This window comes from Nomascus leucogenys, chromosome 23 (assembly GCF_006542625.1).
Source record: "Nomascus leucogenys isolate Asia chromosome 23, Asia_NLE_v1, whole genome shotgun sequence".
NCBI classification, from domain to species: domain Eukaryota; kingdom Metazoa; phylum Chordata; class Mammalia; order Primates; family Hylobatidae; genus Nomascus; species Nomascus leucogenys.
Window position 1 is genome coordinate 25,469,268 of NC_044403.1, and position 16,205 is coordinate 25,485,472.

Here is a 16,205-nt window from a genome sequence, read left to right on the forward strand (position 1 = left end):
TTCTAGCACGCAAGTTAGCAAATGTCTGCAGCACAAATCTCCATGTTCTGATTCTGTGTCCCGATGAAGGTCTACACTGGGAACTGCCTGCTGGCCTGTGAGGAATCATTCTCTTTCCTCTGTTGTCATCCTATCATTGACCTGAGATACCAGAGATCGCCAAACTCTCGGGCTGCAGTTATGGCGGTACTTCTCTCGTTTGGGGTTAGTGTCTGATCTAGCAGTAACATTATATCTCTCCATGTCAGATCAAAGGATTGTCCTAACCTTTGTAAAACATCAACATAGCCGTCAGGGTTATCTGAGAATGTACCTAGGTCTATTTTAATTTGCTTCAAATCTGAAAGGGAAAAAGGTACATGCACTCTGACTGGGCCGAATTCTCCTCCCACTGCCTGGAGGGGGAATAATGGGGAAATATTGGCACTCTTTGGTTCATTGTTTACCCCTTTGTCTATCTCCTTTTGGACCATTTGGGTTGAAGGGGGGTCCTTATTAGTTGGGGAAGGAGCCAGGGGAACACTGGGGTAGGGAGGTAGATTCTGAGGGCTTCCTATAGGGCATAAATTACACTTTTTACATAACTGCAAGTTGTCTCTTAATGAAAAGAAAGTTTGCGCATATGGCACTTCACGCCATTTGCCCTCTTTTCTACAAAAGAGGTCTAGCTGTAAGATGGTGTTATAATTTATACTTCCCTCAGGAGACCAGGTTTCTCCCTCTTGAAGAGGATATCGTGGCCAGGCAGTACTGCAGAAGAATATAAGTCATTTCTTTCTTAGTGTTTGAGGGTCAGATTGGTCCCAGTTCTCCAGAATACATCTCAGGGGCATTTTTGCCTTGGGGAGAATGTTTCCCATCTGAAAAAACAACGTAGGGATGCCAGCACCCCAGGTCATTTTCTGATGAGCATCAGTTTTAGAGCATCCTCTGTGGTCTTAATGCTTATTCCTTTCCAGGATGCATAACCACCCATGGACCTCTGCTTATCGGATTAGTTATGCTCACCAATGTAGCAGTCCTGCACCTGTTTTCCCACCTTTCTTGACCACAAAGAAAGGGGTCGGGGTTGCTGGATTCTAGTGGTCCTTTACTAGCGTGCCCAACATTGCCTTTGCACTCAAGGGTGAGTTCTAGAGCTGGGCTGGGTTCCTGAGTATTTCATAACAATCCAGTTGCCCCATCAAGGTGCATTCCCATAAATAACAGTTCCTATGCAAATTCATTTCAGAGAGGGTGTAGGTAACCTTTTCAGCCAGGATTGAGATAGAGTTTTTGACCACTAGGGCCTTTGTCTTTCTTTTTCTTTTTAGGAATATGCCCTAATTATCGATCTTAAACTTTTTGTTGCCCCAGATGAAGTCCTTTTGGGTATGAAATATGAGAGATGGCTCCTGTTTATCCTATGTGCCTTTTTCCTATGAGAAGGGGAGCAAGGAGAAAAGGATGGACTTGCTGGTTTTATGTGCTAAAGTCCAGTAAATAGACTTCTGGGTGGTACGTTGTCTTTCCAGTAGTATTGACTTACATAGGATCACTAGGCAAAGCTGTGAGAGAGATAGTCTCTCTCTTGGTAGATGAATTTTGGGAACACAGCGGAAGGACGTTCACTCATTGCCCCCATTTGCCACTATAGGAATATGCGCCTTCCCTTAATTTACTTAATTCATTTTCATCCTGATCTATTATGTTGTTGCAGACCCAGTTCCAGTTGTTAAAGTACTGGGTCATCAGTTTTAAGGCCCTGGCAAGGGTGGTGGGGAATGGGTCCCACATAACTGCCCATGTCAAGAGCTGTATACCTAAATTGGAAGGGACACCAGGGGCAAGACTCCCTGGGTTCATAGCCTAGTAGGTGCCTAAGGATGCAGCGTAGAGCTCCCTTAGATCCCTTTGGAGATACAACTTGCTCTAATACTTGGGAGAGGAAGTGAAAGTCTGAAGCATTAGTACCTAGGAGGCAGGGATCAGAGGCAGTAGATTCACAGGTAAGGAGAATTTGGGGGCTACACTTTCAAGAAAGTCATGGTCGGGACCCAGGAGGTATGGGTCAGAAGGAGAGGTAGAGGCACATCATGGGCGACTGTTGAGTAGAGACTTCTGGCTGTGCCATGATCTCGACTGGCCAATGCCAGGAGTTCAGGATGACACCTTTCTGCCTCTAGTCAGCCCTCGACTTCCCCCAGGAATATTGTGAAAGTGGAAGCTGGTTCCAGGCAGACCAATGCTCCCAACCCAGAAGGGTTGGGAGTTGTTAGAAAGCCTTTTCCCAGAAAGCCTCACACCTGAGTCTTAAGTCTGGTGGCCATGCTAATCATTTTTAACCGGCTGACAGGTGCCTGGTATTTTCCTCTGATTCTAAGGAAGGATAGGATAGAATAGCAAGCGAAAGTGGTCCGCTATTACTCGCCACTTTGGAGAATCCCTGTATGGGCCACCAAATGTTACCAGTGGGTCTTTGTTCTTAGAGTTCCCAAGATGGTGGCAAGCCACTCCCAAGATGGCAGCAAGCCTTTTGTTCTCTGACCTGGGGTTCTTGGCCTCATGGATTCCAAGGAATTGAACCTTGGGCCATGCAGTGAGTATTATAGCTCTATTAGAAGCCATGGGTCATGGAAGAGAACTGTGGAACCCAGCAACTAGTGTTCACCTTGATTAGGACAAATCTGGGCACTTAGCCACACAGGAACAATGGTGAGCCTCTAGCCCGATCGGGAGTAGCAACAGGCACCTCACTGGATCAGAAGTGCAGCGGACACCCTGCCAGATCTGGAGGGGTGGAAGTCAGCAACAGGTCTGCAACAGTGGTGATCAGCAATGGTGGACGGCAGATGAAAGCACAGCTTGAACTGGAACAAACATGGACCAGACGAGTGTGCAGTTGCAAGATTTAACAGAGTGAAAACAGAGCTCCCATACAACGGGAGGGGACCCAAAGGGGGTTGTCAAAGTCTAAAACTTTACTTTCCAAATCAAAGGCTAATCCATCAGATTCTCTAAAACGTCAAACATTTTAACTTATAATGTCACTTATATATCTCTCCAAGGCAAATTTACTGACTCAGGTAAGTCAAGTTTACTGGGTTAAGTTTAGAACTACAGTGTAGATACTTAAAAGTCAGATAGTTGAGACCAAGACTCAAGACATAGACATATCCCCAAGACAAGGCTGAGTCACAAATGAATACTCTCAGCCATGTTTTATTGCTGAGCCATGTTTTATTGCTGAGCTCTGCCTGCTGTGTCATGGATCCCTAAGGCCATTTCCTCTACTTGGTAATGATATCCAAGTCATGAGTTAAAACTTTTTTTTTTTTTTTTTTTTGAGACAGAGCCTCACTCCGTCTCCCAGGCTGGAGGGCAGTGGCAGGATCTCAGCTCACTGCAACTTCCACCTCCCGGGTTCAAGCAAGTCTAGTGCCTCAGCCTCCCAAGTAGCTGGGATTACAGGCATGCACACCATACCAGGCTGATTTTTGTATTTTTTTTTTTTTTAAGAAAAGAACAGGGTTTTACCATGTTGGCCAGGCTGGTCTTGAACTCCTGGCCTCAAGTGATCCACCCACCTCGGCTTCCCAAGGTACTGGGATTACAGGTGTAAACCACTGTGCCCAGCCATGAGTTACAAGTTTACCTAGTTATTATCATCTCATTTAGGTACAGCTACTTTCTTTCACAACTTCATTTGAATAAATGAATTTCTTTTTTTTTTTTTTTGAGACAGAGTTTCGCTGTTGTTGCCCAGGCTGAAGTGCAATGGTGTGATCTCGGCTCACCACAACCTCCACCTCCCAGGTTCAAGCGATTCTCCTGCCCTAGCCTCCCAACTAGCTGGGATTACAGGCATGCACCACCATGCCCTGCTAATTTTTGTATTTTTAGTAGAGATGGGGTTTCTCCATGTTGACAGGCTGGTCTCAAACTCCTGACCTCAGGTGATCCACCTGCCTCGGCCTCAACAAGTGCTGGGATTATAGGCATGAACCACTGCGCCTGGCCTAATTTCTTTATTTTCTAAGTGTTCAAGTCTACATTCCTCTTGTTTGGAGGAGGGGTAATACTATGGTTTGAATGTGTCCCCAAAATGTTAATGTGTTAGAAACTTAACCCCTCTGCCCTCATGAGTGGATTAATGTTGCTATCATGGGAGTGGGTTTGTTATAAAAGCAAGCTCTCTCTGGCTTCCTTGCCCTTGCTATTTCACCATGTGATGCCCTCCACCATGTTATGATGTAGCAAGAAGGCCCTCATTAGATGGTGGCACCATATTCTTGAACCATGAACTAAATAAACCTCTATTCCTTATAAATTATCCAGCCTCCATAACTATGATCTAAATAAACCTCTATTTTTCATAAATTACTCAGTCTGTGATGTTCAGTTATAGCAACAGAAAACAAACTAAGACAGGTAGGAAATGGGGGACAACCCCATCTGATTTGATTCTTTAGTTTTTTAATGACATCAGATGCAGAGTAATAGAAGTTTCCATGCTCTGGAAATTGCAAATCAAGTTACAATCTTTACACATGTACATTTGGAAGGGCTTGTTAGTTATGATTACCCATCCCTCCTTGCAGCCCTAGTAGTCATCATTGGCAGAGACAACTTTGCAAAGGATGAAAACAGTATATGTGATGAAATGCAGCAAATCCTGAAGCCAGGACCATCTAAATAGACCTGAAGAAATCTTAATTTGCTTTAAAAGTGTTCAAAGTAGTGATATCTAGACATACCAAGGTATACCCAGCACTAAGCACCTAGGTTTGGGTACAAAGTATCTTAACTCCATCCATGGCCACGCAGTAGAGAACACTGCCAGATAGCAGCAAGGACTGTAGTACACACTGTCTTCACCCCTATGTCTTAGTCTGTTCTGGCTGCTATAATAAAATACCTTAGACTGAGGGCTGAGGCACAGTGGCTCATGCCTGTAATCCCAGCACTTTGGGAGGCGGAGGCAGGTGGATCACCTGGGGTGAGGAGTTTGAGACCAGCCTGACAAAGATGGTGAAACCCCATCTCTAAAACTACAAAAATTAGCTGGGCATGGTGGCAAGCACCTGTAATCCCAGCTACTTGGGAGGCTGAGGCAGGAGAATCGCTTGAACCCAGGAAGTGGAGGTTGCAGTGAGCCAAGATTGCGCCATTGCATTCCAGCCTGGGTGATACAGCAAGACTCTGTCATAAAAAAAAAAACCTTAGACTGGATGCCTTATAAACAGCAAACATTTACTTCTCACAGTTCTGCAGGCTGAGAAGTCCTATCAAAGCACCCATAGATTCAGTGTCTGGCGAGGTTCTTGCTTCCTCATAAATGGTGCCTTCTTGCTGCATCTTCACATGGTGGAAGGGCTAGCCTAGCCACCTCTCTGGGATCTAGCAACAATAATCCCATTCATGAGGCAGAGCCCTCATGACTCAATCATCTCCCAGAAGACTCCTAACCACCTCCTAATACCATCACACTGGGGGTTAGGATTTCAACATATGAACTATAAGGGAGACACAAACATTCAGACCATAGCATCCTGCTTCTAGTAGAATCTTACCACCTTTGAAATCCAGAGAAGTTTCAGAATACGTCACCCTTGCCAAATCCAGCTGGGAACCCTTTGATTGTCCCCACACAGAAAAGAAGGAAGGAAGGAAAAAAGAAATCAAGATTTTTTTACTTGGGAATATTTCCCCAAATGAATGGTTTTGCTCCCTTTTCAGAATTTTTTCACCAAATATCTATAGCATATACAGGTAAGCTGTGTGTGTGTGTGTGTGTGTGTGTGTGTGTGTGTGTGTGTGTGTGTGTGTGTTTGGAGAAAGATCCTGCCTTGGGAAAAATGGAGTAGACGTACTTTTCTCTATTCCTCCCATTCAGTACAACTTAAAACCCTGAGCATTATATGTAAACCAAACATAAGAAGACTCTAAAAGGTGTAGAAAAGAAGGCAGACTGGCTAGGGACTACAGGACCCAAGAAACAACATGGTAATGGGTCCCATGGGTTTCCATTTTGCCTCACATATATCATACTGAGTGCTAAAGAGGCCAGCAACCCAGAAACACCAACATGCCCAGACAAAATAAGCTCCAATAAAAGCCTGCTCTTTCTAACCAAAGGACAAGAAAAGGGGCAGCCTACCAAGACAGAAACTTCTAGACATAACCACTCCATTCCAGCTAAACACCAAATTTAAAACTGTGCCCCTACCCACACACCCAGCAAAGGCCAAGAGGAGAGTCTAGACTTCCTCCCTCATGAGGCTGTAACAAGACACCCCAATACCCAGGTGGGTACCCCTAAAACCGAGGAGTCAGCAGAGCTATGCTCCTTCTGGAGGCGGTAGGGAGAAATCTGTTTTCTTGTCTTTTCCAGCTTCTAGAGGCCACCTGATTCTTTGGTTCATGGCACCTACCTCTGTCTTCAGCCAGCAATGTCTGGCCAAGCCCCTCTAATACGGTCATCCCTATGGTTCTGTCCCTGCTGCCTCCATCTCTCACATATAAGGACCTCAGTGATCATATTGGGCCTACCTGGATAATCCAGAATCATCTCTACGTTCTCTTTCCATATCCTGGAGGATAATCTCCAGGACCTCTACCACATTCATTGATTCCAAAAAGTTATTACACCAAAAGAATGCAGTAATAACTGTTTTTAAGCCAATTAGTTTGTGAAAAATGTTTATAGCAGCAATGAGAAGATAAGCCACTGACTTGGAGAAAATATTTGCAAAACTCCTACGTGATAAAGAACTGTTATCCAAAATATAAAAAGAACTCTTAAAACTCAACAATAAGAACATAAGGTGGGCCAATTAATAACTTCCATCTTCAACCGTAATTTCTCTTTGCCATGTGGCCTAACATATTTACAGGTTCCATACAGTAGGACATGGACATCTTTGGAAAGGACATTATTTTGCACCACACCCACTGAAAATATCTTTCAGGAATGGAGGGAAAATCAAGACATGCTCAATTAAGGAAAATGAAAAGAATTTGTCCCCATCAGACCTACCCTGAATGAATAGCTAAAGGAAGTTCTTAAAGCAGAAAGGAAACAATAAAAGAAGGAACTTAGGAACATCATGAAAGGAGGAAAAATGCAGTAAGCAAAAATATGGGTCAATAAAATAGGCTCAAGTTTTCTAACATATGTTTGATGATTGAAGAAACATCATAACATTGTTTTTTGGAATAAGCATTAGCTAAACAAATGAAACTTAAGTTGCCCAACCAGTTACTTATATTCAGCATCTATGAGTTTCAGTAACTTCACCTTGACACTCACCACATTTTGTCATCTACAACCTGAAGGGATTGCACAACAGATTTCTAAAAGTCCCTGTTTCTAAAATCTATGACTGTCATGTAGTAAGTAGTGTCAAATGCCCTCTATAAAAGCCAGTCTCATTGTCCATTTTAATTCAATAATTCAACAAGTGTGTATTAGGCACCTATTGAGCACAAGTCCTCATGCTAATTCCCTAATTTCTTATTATTTATAGTTCCTTATTATTTAGGCATTTACTCTGATATTTGCATTATCTTGAAATCCCCTCCCAGGGCTTAACCTTACCAGTCCCACCACCACCACATGTACATGCTTCCTGTCCATGGGAGCCTTTTCAAGCAGGCTGCTCCCACCCAGCTGCCCAAGCTGGCTTCCTGTGAGACCTCTACCACATTCATTGATTCTAAAAAGTATCACTTTAAGAGAATGAGAAGACGAGCTACTAACTTGGAAAAAATATTTGCAAAACTCATATGTCATAAAGGGCTGTTATCCAAAATTTTAAAAGAACTTAAAACTCAATAATAAGAAAACAAACAACTCAGTTTGAAAATGGGCAAAACATCTGAATAGGCAAAAGAAGATATACAGATGGCAAATAAGCATATGAAAAGATGCTTAGCATCATATGTCATTAAGAATTGCAAGTTAAAACAACAATGAGAGACCACTACACACCTATTGGAATGGCCAAAATCCAAAACTCTGGCAACACCAAATGCTGACAAGGGTGTGGAGCAACAGGAACTCTTTTTTGTTGCTGTTGGGAATGCAAAATGGTACAGCCACTTTGGAAGACAGTTTGGCAGATTCTTACAAAACTAACCATACTCTTATCATATGGTCTAGCCATCACACTCTTTGGTATTTAACCAAATGAACTGAAAACTTATATCCACACAAACCTTTGCACAATATTATTCATAAACACCAAACTTGAAGAAGGAAACCAAGATGTCCTTCAGTAGAGGAACAGATAAACTGTGGTTCATCCATACAATGGAATGTTATTTAGCAATAAAAAGAAATGAGCTAATCAGCCATTAAAAGGCATAGAGGAACCTTAAATGCATATTACTAAGTGAAAGAAGCCAATCTGAAAAGGATTTGTACTATATGATTCCAAGTGTATGACATTCTGGAAAAGGCAAAGCTATGGAGACGGCAAAAAGATCAGTAGTTGCCAAGGGGTGGAGGTCAGGGAAGAGGGATGAGTAGGTGGAAGACAGAGCATTTTTAGGGCAGTGAAGCCACCCTGTAATGGTGAACTTATATCGTTTTTCAAAACCCATAGAACTTACAACACAACGAGTGAAGTCTCCTGAAAACTATGGACTGTGGGTGACCATGATGGGTCAATGTAGGTTCATACTTGTAACAAATGTACCCTCTGGTAAGGGATATTGAGAGTAGGGAAGTTTGGGGATGGGGACAGGGGGTATATGGGAACTCTCTGTGCTTTCTGCTCAGTCTTTCTGTGAACCCCAAACAGCTCTAAAAAATAAAGTCTATTAAAAAAAAGTATTACTGAGCTTCTTCAGATGAAAGTAGAGTATGTTTCCTACTGCCTGTTGCTGCAGAATTTAGCCAGCTCAGTATCCTTCCTCGCACATTTCTGTAACACAGAAGAGATAGCGCACACCATCGGTTACACACAGCCTGCATTCCACAGACTTTGGCTGATGACAGGGTGAGCAAGATATATTACGTGTCTCAGGGTAGCACCTAGTAGCACCTGCTAAAAATTCTCTGCTAAAATTAAAGAGGGAAAGTATAGTAGATGGTATGTCATGATATAGTCATATAACATAAGTCATAATTCCAGGCATGAGTCCCAGGAGCATGGGTCTCCTTCCTTCTCACATCCTTATTCTTTGGTGCAGGTGCCTGCTTCTGCACATTATCATAGAAGAGATGACAATAACTGAAGTTATAGCAGTAAGTCACATTTTTAGGGAGTACTCCAGTTCCAGGAACTGTGCTAAACACATTCTCAAGCATTCTTAGTAACTATAAGAATGTGGGAGACAAGCAGGATTGTCTGGTGAATTACCTGGGGAGCTCCTTCCAGTTGCCTGGCAAGAGGCTAGCTTGGAGGGGTGGGAAGATCATCATCCTCTTTCTCCCAGCAGGACATGCCACTCCAGACAGAACTCAACTTCCCTAGTGACTATTGGCTTTCCAGCCCCTCCTCCAGGTAAGAAAAGTTATGCCTGATCTCAGTATATTCCAAGGTCTCTAGATGCTGGGCTTCATGTTTTCCAAGGTATTGCTGTCAATGATTAGCACTCAAACTCAGACTGTCAAGGCCACAAAGCCACCCACGCTTGCCTCCTAAAAGTCACAGCAATAGGAAGAGGGAGGCTTCTTAACCCCCTTCTCAAAATGCTGAGAGAACAGGGAACCTATTCACCTGCTGACTCTTCCACCTGCTAGAGTTTTCCCTAAGGGCTTTGCAGGAAAGAATGTGAGCCCCATGACAGCAGGGATTTCAGCCAGCCCAGTGCTGGATCTCCAGGACCTAGAACTGTGCCTGACACACATAGTAGATAATGTTTTAATTGGTTTTATTATTTTTAGGTATGGTAAATCCAACAGATCAGGAAATGACTGCCATTAAAAAGAGAGTTTGTTACAATTCCCAGAGAAGTGGGGGGCACACCATATCACAAGCGGCCAAATGTGGTAAAGGAAAGAAGGAAGAGAGAAAAGGAGGGAAGGAAGGAAGGAAGGAAGGGAGGGAGGGAGGGAGGGAGGGAGGGAGGGAGGGGCCAGCCATCAAGCCATGAAAATAAATGGAAGAACCTTAAAATACATATTGATAAGTGAAAGAAGCCAATTTGAAAAGGCTACATGATGTATTATTTCAGCTATATGACATTCTGAAAAAGGCAAAACTATGGAGACAGTCAAAAGTTCAGGGGTTGCCAGGGGCTCAAGGGGAGGGAGGGGTGTGGATGAGTATATGGAGCACAGAGCATTTTTAGGGCAGTGAAATTATCCTGTGTAATACTGTACTAGTATATACATGTCCTATTTACAAAGTTGGTACATAGTTCATAACTGATATAAACCATATTCACATGCTCAATATATTGGATTTTTTTCCTCATGCCTTTTCATTGCCTGACAAGGTAGACTTAGAATCCTTATATGCAGAATCTTTCTCACCACTTGAGCAACTCTTGTAAATCTGATTACTTGATTTGCAATGTTCAGATGTTTGATGTGTCCTAAATGTTCTAATACTGCTTATAAGCTTAAGCAGCATCTTATACCTTTCAACTAAAACTCATCAGTCTAAAATCACATATTTCCAGTTGAAGACACAATGTAAATTCAGGTTTAACTTAAATTCATACAGATTTTTTAATTTATCTTAAACTTGACACCACAATATTATAATTTACCTCACTGACTCTATACTAAGTTTCACAGCTTGTCAGAGTTGTAGAGTCATTTACCCCACTAAGCAAAGCCGCTTGACCTTCTCAGGAAGATTGTGGTTATCCGGTCAAAAACTTAGTACCTCTTATGGAATGAATGTTTGTGTCCCCTCCTCCTAAAAAATGTATATGTTGAAATCCTAATCCCCAGCATGATGGTATTAGGTCGATGCAAAAGTAACTGTGGTTTTGCCATTTAAAAAAATGGCAAAAACTGCAATAATATTAGAAGGTGGAACCTTTGGGAGGTAATTAAGTCATGAAGGTAGAGCTCCCGTTAGTGCAATTAGTGTCTTTCCTTATAAAAAGAGATATGAATGCTCATCCTCACTCTCTCTGTTCTCCATGTGCAAGAAGATAGATATCTACCAACTAGGAAGAGAGCCCTCACCAGGAACCAAATCTGCTGACACCTGGATCTTGAACTTCCCAGCCAACAGAATTGTGAGGAATAAATGTATGTATTTTAAGCCAGTGGTCACCAACCTTTTTGGCCCCAGGGACCAGTTTCATGGAGGACAATTTTTCCAGAGACTGGAGGGTGGAATGGTTTCGGGATGATTCAAGCACATTACATTTATTGTGTACTTTATTTCTATTATTATTACATTGCAATACATAGTAAAATAATTGTACAACTCACCATGATGTAGAATCACTGGGAGCCCTGAACTTGTTTTCCTACAACTAGACATCCTATCTGGGGATGATGGGACATATTGACAGGTCATCAGGCATTAGATTCTCACAAGGAGCCTACAACCTAGATCCCTCACATGCACAGTTCACGACACGGTTCGTGCTCCTATGAGAATCTAATGCTGCCACTGCTCTGACAGGAGGCAAAGCTCAGGCAGTAATGCCAGCGATGGGGAGCAGCTATAAATGCAAAAGAAGCTTCACTTGCTTGCCTGCCACTCACCTCCTGCTGTGGCAGCTCAGTTTCTAACAGACCACGGACTGGTACCAATCAGTGACCCAGGGGTTGGAGATCCCTGGTTGAAGCCACCCAGGCTGTGGTATTCTGTTACAGCAGCCCAATTGACTAAGACAGTGCTATAAAACAGTTACTTGTCAGATTGAAGAGCAGGACAAGAGAGCTACATGCTGCCAAAGTAACTCTCACCAGTGACCTCATGAGCATTCTCCTGGTAGATGTACCTCTGCTGACCACAGGCCAGGCTTTTGGCTGGACTGTTTCACAGCTCACATCAGCAGGGCATCTTTTGCATTGTGCCTTCTCCCATCTTAGGTAGATGGAACAGTACTGCACCCATACCTCTATCCTTAGCAAGTTTTCCTCACTTAATACGTTCTGCATTCTGTTTTGCATTTTTCTTGTCTCACCAGACTCTATAGCCCTGTCAATGGCCTTGTCTAATCCTCTAATTGAGGGTCATCAGACCCACATACACCTTTTCACTTTCATACCCATCTGGCCTGGCCTCTAAGTCCTCATACTCCTTTAATATTGTCTAGCTTGTCTTCAAAGACCACAAACGTTTCTCCCAATGAAATTTCCCTCTTCCCCCATCTTAATCAGCCTTTTATTTTTCTTTTGTTTTTTTTTCCACTGCACCTGTTCCAGAAGAAAGACCGAATTCTATGTTGTTTTGTTGTTGCTGCTGCCATTGTCTTTAACTAGTTCGTCCTTGATTCCTTGAGTGAATCTGATTCTTAGAATGCTTTAAACATAGGCATTGTAATTGCCTTCTTGAGCCTTTGGGTTTGCAGTAAGTTCAGTTATCCCTATATCCTAACAAGAAAATGGTATATAATAAGGGATTTTCCCTCCTTTTGATATCTACATTGGAAAAAATATAATACTCTTAGTGGGTAAAGCCACAGTCTAGGTCTCCAAAATTCAACTTCATGGCCAAGGATTGTATAGGTAAGCTAAGGATTATAAAGATTACAATTCAACACCCACCTTGAGATGGTTGGAAGTAACTCCTCAGAGCTTGTGGACAAGCCTCATGATCTGAGCTCAAGACACCTCCACACTTTACTGTCTCATCTCATGGTACAGCTCCCAGTGACAGTAAGAAACTGACCAGGCATGGCCCACTTAGGCCTGCACGAAGCTCACACACACATGCTTGGGAGAGCAACTTAGCTTCTTTTTAGATTTGAAGCTCAGACTGAAAACCTGGCTGAAAAACACAACAAAACAAAAAATCATTCCATCCACCGATGCTTACCTAGAAAGCTTTTATTTTTGAGAATCTTTTGAGATTCTGCCCATTTTGAGATGAGTCCAAAAGACTTTCCATATGGTGAGCTAACCTCCTCTATCTTTGCCTTCCGTGAAGCCCTAGATCACCTTTGCTCATGCAGCTCAAGATCGGCCACAGAAGTTGGAATCCAAAACTCTGTGAGATCTTGCTTACTAAGACCCTAGCAGCTCAGTTCCTGTGTGCTAAAGCCCCCATCTATTAAAAAATAATAATAACAGGCCAGGTGCGGTGGCTCACGCCTGTAATCCCAGCACTTTGGGAGGCCAACGTGGGCAGATCACCTGAGGTCGGGAATTCGAGACCAGCCTGACTAACATGCAGAAACCCCATCTCTACTAAAAATACAAAAAATTAGCCAGGTGTGATGGTAGGTGCCTGTAGTCCCAGCTACTCAGGAGGCTGAGCCAGGAGAATAGCATGAACCTAGGAGGCAGAGCTTGCAGTGAGCCGAGATGGCACCACTGCACTCCAGCCTGGGTGACAGAGCGAGCCTCCGTCTCGAAAAAAAAATACAAAACTTAGCCGGGCATGGTGGCACATGCCTGTAATCCCAGCTACTCGGGAGGCTGAGGCAGGGGAATCACTTGAACCCGGGAAGCGGAGGCTGCGGTGAGCTGAGATCACGCCATTGCACTCCAGCCTGGGCAACAAATGTGAAACTCCGTCTCAAATAATAATAATAGTAATAACATTGTGCCTGTTTAAATAACACTGTGCCTGTTTAAATAATAACACTGTGCCTGTTTAAAACAGCCTGGCAAAGATAGTCACACTCCTATGGGCATTAGCCACAATAAGCTTCTGTGAGCTGCCAACGTGAAAAAACCCAGGTGTGTCTGGCTCCAAAGCATGTGTTCAAAATCACAACCACATGCTGCCTGGGCTTCAGATGGGAGAAGCTTGAGGAATTCTGCCACCCCTAAAACCCCATGCTTTTAAAGACCCCAGCATCGCTGGAACTAAGGATGGTTTTGTTTACCTCCCAGTAATTAATGACAATGATAGCTAACAAGTAGCATGCACTTTACAGTATGTCAACTCCGAGTTATTCAGAAAAGTTTATCTTATTTAAGCCTCATTCAACCCCTTGAGTAAGTAATTTCCCCATTTACATGATGAACCAACCCTTACAGAAGCTGAGGACCAAGACTCAACACCAAGTTCCTGGGATTTGAACACAGGCAGCACTGACAGCAAAGCCCATGTTCTCAAACCCCTCCCCACCACCATTGCACCCAGCAGGAGGAGCCCTCTGTGCTTTGGGATTTCCTCAAAGCAAAAAGATGGCATAGCAAGAATACGTCCCGAGGAAGAGGGGAAGTGGTGCAATGGTCTGGGAGGGGGCTAGACTTTCAGGGCGCAAGTGGCATGAGCAGCCTGCATCCTCCTTGGGCCTGGTACCCTGGGGATTTGCGCAGTTGTTGTCTGGAAACTGTGTTTGCCTCGCTTCACTGCTTCATGCCTTTGGACTTACCTTTCCTCTCTGTAGTGCCATGGAAGGAAAACTACTCTCCTTCCAGTGACCTAACTAAAAATCAGAAGTTTTCTTAAATGCTGCTTTTGCCCCCTGGTAACACCCTCTTCCCCCAGAGCCAGCCACACTGCGACCCAAGGAGAAAGGGTAGCACAATCCCAACCTTTAAGTGTGGAAGGGAAGAGACCACGTCTGATGGGGGAGGTGGGAGAGGTGCGACAGAGCTGGGGTGAGAACTTCTGAAACTGGAGTCAGGTCGCTGAAATCGGATATTGGGACAGAAGCTCCCTTACCTTATGAATTAGAATCCCCACCCAGGAAATACAGGATTCCTACTCCTTTTCTGACAACGCCAGCTCCACCACATCCCGGAGTCTTCATTCCCCTTCCTCCTACCCGCTGTCGCTAAATTTAGAGCCTCATCTGTCCTCTTCCTGTAGGACGTGGGTATTTTAAGTGCTCCGAAGCGTGGTGCCGCAGGAGAGGCAGTGACGCCAGCACCGTGGAGGTTGACGCGTGAGCTCCTCCTCTCTGCCTGTCAAACGCGCCCACCTGTCCGGGCTCACCCATCTCTCTCCACACCTGTCTCCCTTCCTCCTGTTCTTCCGTTCTCCCAGGAGGCCGCCAGGGGGAGCACACTGAGAGCCTCCGCAGGTTGCTGGGGAGTTTAGGAAACTGCACAGAGGAACCTAATGGGCACACTCATCTCCAGTTCATGCTTATGGACACCTCAGGGAGACACCTCAGAGTCTGAAAGTTTCACCAGCTCGACACACAGTCCAGAAGAGCTCCTAGGTGGGACAGGTCTGGGGATATAGGGGATCTACTTTGGGGAACCCCTGACATGGACCTAAAATCTGAAGGGAACGTGAGATCTCCCACAGCGCCTAGAAGGCTGGGAGCACATGTGACCTTCTAGGCCCACCCCAGTGAAGCCCCCAGGGTGAAGGTATCAGCCCAAAGGTTGCAGGGTGGAGTGCAGACTTCGGAAGCGGGTAGAGCCACACCTCTGCCCACCGCTAGTGCATTTGTGTCCAGCTGCTCTGACAGCACAAAAGCGAGTTTCCAGGACTCTAGTTTGGTGACAGGAAGAAGGATACACTTTGTTCTTGAACTGGTGGTTAAAATAGTTGCCTCTAGAGCATAGCTTTTCCCCAAGGGCATGCTTTTCATCATGCACCTTTAGAGAAGCTAATTAATTGTCATTGTGGGGAGTAGACTTGAGAGGAAAACAGCCTTCCATTGCAGAAAGAACGATTTGAGTGATGCCGAGGGAAATGTGTTTGCCATTTCAAATTAAATTGGGAACAGGTGAATTGGAAACCCTGCCCCGGGCCTGACAGCCCCAGGCTTTGCCAGCTTCTTTGAGGGAGGTTAGGAAACATCTTTCCAGGAGATCTTGAGCAACAAAATAAAAACCCATGCAGAATCCTGCCTGCTGCCCTTTCCCTGCATCACTGGAGCTGGCCTCCTGCCTCAAGCCTGATCCCTGTTCAGCGTGTGTGCGAGTGTGTGTGTCAGAGACAGGCAGAGATTGAGAGGGGGAGGGAAGTCAGCAAGTGACAGCAGAAGTTCAGGGCATGTGGTGGCGCAAGGAATTCATGGTCTTCTCCAGGCCTCTGGTGCCCATGTATACCCCCACCCCAGGTAACATCTTGATGGGCCCAGTAGTCACATGGGTAGATGTGCTAACCATGGGCCAAGACCTGGGTGCCAAACACTGAGGGTGAAGGTGAATTGGAGGGCCAGGAAAG

At 44.4% G+C, this 16,205-nt stretch overlaps 1 protein-coding gene across 2 annotated transcripts in view; it reads right to left on the reverse strand.

The window, feature by feature from the left end:
• The window catches only part of PEX5 (peroxisomal biogenesis factor 5), a 47,912-nt gene extending 33,075 nt beyond the window's left edge, over window positions 1–14,837 (reverse strand). Inside the window, exons 1-2 of one of the 2 annotated variants that reach the window (XM_030804698.1) lie at window positions 14,745–14,837; window positions 12,671–12,893 (exon numbers count right to left, since the gene is read on the reverse strand). The gene's annotated coding sequence lies outside the window, so the exon portion shown is untranslated. The remainder of the gene's footprint in view (window positions 1–12,670; window positions 12,894–14,744) is intronic. The other variant, XM_030804699.1, reaches the window with a different exon arrangement.
• Between the last annotated feature and the right edge of the window lie 1,368 nt (window positions 14,838–16,205).